At 38.2% G+C, this 7,775-nt stretch overlaps 1 pseudogene; it reads left to right on the forward strand.

The window, feature by feature from the left end:
- The first annotated feature begins 3,884 nt into the window (after positions 1-3,884).
- Positions 3,885-4,280, forward strand: LOC103696824 (calcium-binding protein PBP1 pseudogene; annotated as a pseudogene).
- The last annotated feature ends 3,495 nt before the right edge of the window (positions 4,281-7,775 follow it).

Below are 7,775 nucleotides of genomic sequence, written 5' to 3' on the forward strand. Positions count from 1 at the left end.
AAGCATTAGACATAAATGAGAGGGAATTTGAGCTGGATCAGCCAGATATAATAAAGAGTTAAGGGGACCTTGCTGTGTTCTATCACAAACTACAACATACAGAATTGGCTCTAAAGTAACATTCCATATTTTTTCGAAAATCAAATTTCATCTAGCACGGGCTTGTTTTGATGTTAACGTGATCAATTACCTTCTGATCAAAGTGCCCTTCCACCCTTCCAATTTTGTTCGTCACTCCCCTTCATATTGTTTTCATGTAAGAAAATTGCTCAGATTAGATTTTTTTTAATGAGATAAATAACTCCATTTCTGTCTGGCTGGCTCAAAAGACTTCCATATCTCATTTTTTATGAAATTTATTGCACTTATGTATTTCAAGCTATATACCTTCATTGTGTAAATGAGGCTGATGTGGTTGACAACTTATCTGTTTAATTTTTGGATTGTTGTAACTATTGCTTGCATAGAGCTAGTAATGTTGATAACATATAATTATTTGTACAACAAATGTTGAAAAAGTAGTATTACAGTCATCCTCCCACGAGTGCAATAGTTCAATATATTTACAATTTGTTGATTTGGTAAACATGTCATGATGAAATAGTATATATGATGCATTTGTAATAGAATGATGTATTTCTCTTTGCTGAAGGGAGAAGGACAAAGTTGTGCAATAGTTGGATAATTTACAAATATCTCAATGTAAGTGGGCATTAACCACAAAGACATTGGTTTGCATTTATAAGGTAAATATGTTAATTGGATGTTTGGTGTTGAAACATAGTATTCATCACAGAATTGAAAACTCAAGGGTGACTTGAAATTTGGCCCAACTCGTCCAATAGTCAGCTTCTCATAGAGATATCCTGTACTCAATGGGGTTGGAGTTAGAGACCCCATTTGTACTTGCAATAGGGACAGCATGATTCAATCCTACATTGTCCTTGATGCTCCCACTTTTGATAAATTAACTATGTAATTAAGTAGTCATTGTACCATATGCCATGCATCTAGTGTAGAACTAGTCCAAATGCAGGGAATATTGTGGGGGAGAGCAATATGCACGTAATGTCTTAGGTGTCCCTAAACATATTCTTTTGCTTAATTAACCTCAAAATTAAATGAGTTGAACCGGTGAAAACCAACTTAAAATGAATATCGAATCATGAATTGTTAATGTTGCAGTCTATTTCAGTAGTGATATCCTGCCCCCTTAAAATATATATGCATCAAATTCAAGTCTACTGTATCAACTTGCAACCTTATTGCTCCAATTATCTTCTAACTATATATGTGTATCAACTATTTATCTTTGCAGGCTCAGCTTGACCAAATTTCATATTTATTACAGAAATTTACCCTTTAGATAAATAACTAAATCTATTTGAATATTTTATATAATTATAACATATTTTTGTACGAATATAATGATTTTTATATTCTTAACTTCTAAAGTTTCTTTTTTTTCTTATGAATTGCTAATACTTTATCTACTCGTAGAGATGATGATGATGCCATCGACTCCAGATACCTCATAGACTGTTTATTTAGGAATTCGATATGTATGTTTTTAATATTTTCGAAGCACATTGTAAATGTAATCATGTACGACAATATGAATATTTTGAATAAAAAATTCTTGTTTGTGATGTGGCTTTTGCTATGTATTTGTTGTTTTGGCAAATAATGTATATAGAATTTAAAAATTATTTTTATTATTTTTTTAAAAAAATAATCACTATAGCTGATGCTTAAAAGCGTCGGCAATAACAAAACTGACACGGCACAGAGTGGCCTTTACCGATGCTTACAAGCATTAGCAAAGGTCCTAGATTGGCTAACGCTAATAAGCGTTGCCAGAAGCCCAATAAGCGTCGGTGGACTCTAAAATGGGCCGATGCTTAGCGTCGGCCCAAGCCTAGATACGCCTAATGCTTATAAACGTCGGCGAACTCCAAAATGAAGCCAACGCTTATAAGTGTCAGTATAGCTTCCATTTAGGCTGACACTTCCAAAAAACGTTGGAAAAAAAAAAATTTCCACCTCCACCTGTTCGGCACTTTTGCGATGCTTTCAAAAGTATCGGCGCGAAAATTACCGATGCTTATAAGTATCGGTAAAGACTCTAAAATATGCCAGGAAAAAACTATTTTTGTTGTAGTAGCAGTAACTCTAAGGCCAGTCCAGCGACTACCCACGGCCCTTTCGCCTTCACAAGGACGTCCCAATTCATTGTCAGCAACCCTTTTCATTATATTAATCATCACTTCCGGTAGTTCCCTAACTCACCATCAGTTTTACAATTTTATGGCGTCTTCCACCCTCACCATTACACCAACAATAATTATTTTTTGACCCTTTCTCCTACCCTCCCACCAGACCGTGCGGCCGTTGATCACAAAAGCATGCAAACCAAGTACACCCTGAGAAATTTCCTGTTTGTGCTTTGAGAGGACTACCGACAATTTTGAAGTTCCCACAGCTTCCATATGCCCTCTTCTTCCCTCCATAAAGAGCACGTCTTTTGTGGCCCTATATTGAAAACAATGTAGTAAGAAACACTGCATCTGAACTTCGACAAGGAAATATTCCAACACCCTTCGATGTTTCTTTGTTTCACACTTATTTCCTTCTTCACTAAGCCGGATCTAGTTCCTTGTCTCACATGACTACCTCTATAGTTTCCACTTGCTCTCACTTATATTTCTTTCTCAGGCCAAAATGCAACTAGATGGAAGATCACCTTTTTGTACAAGGATAGCAAGGTAGAAGTTCATTCGCCATCACCACTTGTGCCCATATTTGAACTCTTTTCTGGAAGTATTTAAAAGTTGATCAGATAAATTACTGATTATTTTGTTAAAAAATTATCCGGTATTTGATTGAAAAAGGACTCACTTAAATCGTTGAGCTCAAAATGTAAGATGAGTAGGTAGATAAATAGACAGATATTAAGATTATAAAAACCCTCAAATGTTGAACACCAAGAATCGCAAATCATGCATTTGCATTCATGGCCCTACTTATTATCTTGTCAGATATGATGTTATTTCCATATAATTTTATTTTACTAGGATTCTAACAATCCAGCTAGTAAATATTTTTGATTTATTGTAAAATTTCCAAAAAAATCTGCTGCGACTGATTGTAGTCAATTCTGAAAACCATATACTTTACCTACTGTACATAAGGTCTCGAGTATAATGCCTATTAACATCTAGTAGCCTCTTTCATTAAGTGTGGTGGATTCTAAGTTCTAACACATTACACTCAAGAGAAAGGTAAGCATACGACCATTATATTGTCATTTCTTTGAAGTCTAACTAATTCATTTGGAATGAACGCATCATTATTGACGAAGCTACATTGCATTCTTCCAATTGACAACGCCATGAAGCAAAAAAACATGTTGTGCATTTTCTTGAGTGGTTGAATTCGATGCAAGATGTCACAAACCACATATGGTTCTACTTGGCGGTTGACACCTGGACCTAAATTGAGGCCCTTCTATTATTTTCCATGATGAGAAATGACTCCCATCTATTAATCTCTTTCTTGGATTCCAGGTAAGGTTTTTTTTTAAGCAGTCGAACCCATCCATCACCAAATATAGGGGCCAGCTTGTAAAAACATTAGCCGGTGGGGGGCTACTCGATAAAAAGCAGCCAGCCCATGCAGAGAAAAAAAGGGAAAATCTATGCAGCTTCCCCGAAGCTAAACCTAAATACTGTCTTTCCTCTGAAGAATCCGGCAACCACCTTTATTAAAACTTAATAGCGCTTACTTGTACCTTGGTTGGCACCTATGGAGACTCCTTCCAAGAACCTCTTCTCCTCCTTATTTAACACCTCCTCGCTTCCCCGCCTCTCCCATTCACCAAACCGATGACCTCTGGCTCGAACCCTATGAATCAAAGACCAGATAGCATGGTGGAGGACTTGCTCGAATTCAAGGACTTCTTGCCGTTTATGGCCGAGAGTCTGGGGCCCGAGGGGCTCATCGAGGAGCTCTGCAAGGGGTTCCGACTGCTTATGGACGCAAAGAAGGGCCTCATCACGCTCGAGAGTTTGAGGAGGAACGCGGCGAGGCTCGGGCTCGAGGGGATGGCAGATGATGAGCTCTTGGGAATGCTAAGGGAGGGGGATTTGGATGGGGATGGAGCTCTGGACCAGATGGAGTTCTGCATCCTTATGTTTAGGTTGAGCCCGGAGTTGATGCAGGGGTCTCAGAGGATGTTAGAAGAGGCTCTTGGGATGGAGTTAAGGTCTGTTGTGCTCTAACGTTCTTCGTTTGCCTTCAGCTTCGTGCGCCAATGCTCGTTTGTAATCATCTGGATCACCATATCTCACTTTGACATAATTGTTCATGCTTGTATCTAAATGGAGATGCTAAGGAAATCAAATAAGGATGGTGCTTGTAAGGGGGGAAAAAATAAGGGAACGAATGCTAGAAAAAATTTATTTTTATTTTATCAGTTCTATTATTATGTAGTTTTGAGGCATGTCAATGCGGTCCTCCATAAAGCTCTACAACATTCCAAATTTGGGAAAATTTTTGCAGTGAGAAAGCCAAGAATAGTCATCAAGGGCTTATGACCTCTTTGTTTCTTTTTCATTCTTCTACCTCTCCCCATTGTACATATTCATGCTAGTTAATAATAGGTGTGGGAGTAATTAACTTCCCCCTTATTCCCTCCAAAAAAAAAAGGGTAGCTCTTGACTTCTACATCGAATCAATCACCTACTTCTAATTCATGATCTTACCATAACACAACCAACGAGTCTTATCATTCTCTAGAAAACCACCAATCCTCGTTCAGAGTAATGTTTATTTAGAATCTTGTAATCATAATGATATTTTTCTTTTTTACTGATATTTTGTATAACGTAATCATATACTTCTTTCCAGCTTTTTCTAACATGATGTTTTATATATCCATATTGATGTTCTCCTTGTCGAGGTTTGGTTGGGAATTCCATGTTCCTATGCTAACTTTCTATTCTATGAACTAATAGGGTTCTGCCAAACCTCTCACCTCTTATTTCATAGCATCAAAAAAAAATCCGGAACAAGAAATAAAAGAAGAGGCGGATGAGAAAGAGGAAGCAAACCATCTCTTTGCAAAAACTTTTTCAGCTTCCTTTTTAACAAATTCTCACATTATATTAATCAATTCTTCCACCTAATGTCTACATTTTTTTCTCAAAATCATTATGTAATACATCTCACATACCTAAATTGCATTTTCCTTTTTTTAAGGAAACCCAGCTGCAGTCATTTCTGAGTGAATATATTGCATCTACCTTCTCAAAAATTGAAGGTTCAAAAACTTAAGATGCATGGATCTTATTAAATATTGATGAAACATGAAATCCTTATGACCCAATAGATAAAAGGCCTAGGAGAATATTCCTATATTTGACATCTTGTTGTGGAAATTTTACAAATATGATATATATAACGGTTCAGTGAACTCGAGTTTGTCTTAGTAGGCCACACCCCTCTACTTAGTAATCTGAGCTTCTAAGTTTGATTCTTTGGTGTATTTTTAAAAATTTAGAATAGCATAGCTATCTTGCTATTAGATCTGAATGCTGGAACTTTTTTACCTATTAGTTTCTTAATTAGGGAATAAATATTTAATTATGTCCAATTGGTCAAGGTGACAGACTAGAAATCTGTTGGTCTTCGTCCCCACAATTTCAGATCCTACATAAGTCATCAGTCAAGCTTTGATTTCTACATTTACAAAGAAGAATGGACCATAATTTATAACAACCTAGGATCTCAACTGAAAGGTATTATTTAGATTCTTTGATCTTGTATAAATACCTAAGATCTACCCAGTTAATAACCCATGTGGGACTAAACACACGCCCACACAAGTCCTAACATACTCTCTCTTTTTAAGCCACGTCAGGCTAAGGGTTCAAATCTATTCAAATCTAATCACAAGCACCAAGATCAGCCCATAGTCACTCCTAATAGATGCGTGCTACAATGTCCCCTAGTCTACATAGGTTATAGACTAGGTCTGCTCTAATACCATTTGTAATAACTCAAAACCTCACTCAATATGGCTAACTGGAAAGTATTTATGGGTTCCTTGATCCTACATAAGTACCTAAGATCTACTCAGCGAATAAATAATATGGGACTAACCACACGCCCGCACGAGTCCGCACATAATTATGTCATCCTATAGGACCAATAAGCGAGTCTGCCACTTTAGGGCCTTTACACCTATTTTTACAGAACTGGGCTGAAAATTAATTCATGGATTGGACCGTCCATTTAAGCATAATCTTATATCAACCATACTCCACTCAACCTAAATCATATGGAGAGAAAAAAAGATCTCCATAGATCTATTTTCTTCCTACAGCCCAAAAGCTAGGACTCGGTTTAGACGGACTTTTTAAAAATGCAAGTTAGATAGGCGAACAGGTCCGATTCCTATAAATTTTTTGGTGCAATCCTGTAAGAATATCCAAATAGATCCTATGTGGTTCAGAGGAAGTAGAGATAGATCAAGGAGGAATCATAACTAGTTTCCAGTCTGCTTCCCCTTGCCATAAATCACAACATCATGGGGTTGCATTTACTCATGTGACAAAGGTGGAATGGACTAACAAGCTGAAGACAAAAGCATGTGATATAGGAACTTTCAATCTTTCAACCCAATGGTGCACCACTATAAAATTTTTCTTCTTCTTCTTCTTCTTCTTCTTCTTCTTTTATTCTAGTTGTTTCTAGAGAGATTGTAGTATATGATATTCCTAGTTTTACCTTTTTAACAAAAATCATGTTTTCACAGGATCCTTCCTTTTCTTTTGAGAAACCTAGAGAGGTTTTAGAAAAATCGGTCTCCAATATTATTAAAAAGAGTATTTACATGAGAAGAAAATGGAGGCAGCCTTGGGAACTACCTCTAGAGACGTTACAATGGATGGAGTTACAAAGCTCCAGTAAATTTTCTATGACATGTAGAATGTTTCTTAGAACGCAACGAACCTCATGAACTGAATGACGAAACGATGGAGTTTAGGATGGTACATAAAGTTCTTATTCTAGAAACTTCGATTCTGTTCTTAATTTTCAGCGTTGCCAGCAAGTGGCCACAACAAGCTGATCCTAGGTCCCTATATCTTTTGGGGAAATTCTTTTTACCCACTAATATGTCTCGGAATAGACTACAACTGTGAAGACCCACATTAGGATTGGGCCGGTCTCTGAATAAGGCAGCCCAACACAAAAAAAAAGGGGGAGGGAGTCTCCCGATCGAAGTATCCTCCCTCCCCTGTTTTCAAAATTCCTCCCCCTCCCGAATCCACCGGAAGAGAGATTTTTTTTTAGGGTGATAAAAATCCTACCAAATCGGGCCGATATTCCCTCTCTCTCTCCTTAGGGCATCAACCGAGAGCCCTCCTACACACACAAAAAAAAGGAAAGAGATTGGGTTCTACCTTGCCGCGGGAAGGATCGGAGCATTCGCCGTCGATCCGGTCGGAAGGATCTCGCCGGAGGTAAGGTGAGCACCCTTTCCTCCTCCTCCTTCGTTTTTGGCCATTATTTCTTTGGGAATGTGGCCGGAAAGCCACCGGACTGATGGGGAAAGCCGAACCCTGTTCGGCCTTCTCCTCTTCCGTTCCAGCCAGCCGTCACCGGGCGTGGCACCGCCGGCACGCCACAGGCCGACGACCATGGAGCGTCGCCGGCCGTGGACCACCTACTGCCGAACCCCCTTCTCCCCTTTCCATCGGGAAGAAGGAAGA

This window comes from Phoenix dactylifera, chromosome 1 (assembly GCF_051530095.1).
Source record: "Phoenix dactylifera cultivar Ajwa chromosome 1, Ajwa_hap1_PhDact_Kaust_v1.1, whole genome shotgun sequence".
Lineage (NCBI taxonomy): Eukaryota > Viridiplantae > Streptophyta > Magnoliopsida > Arecales > Arecaceae > Phoenix > Phoenix dactylifera.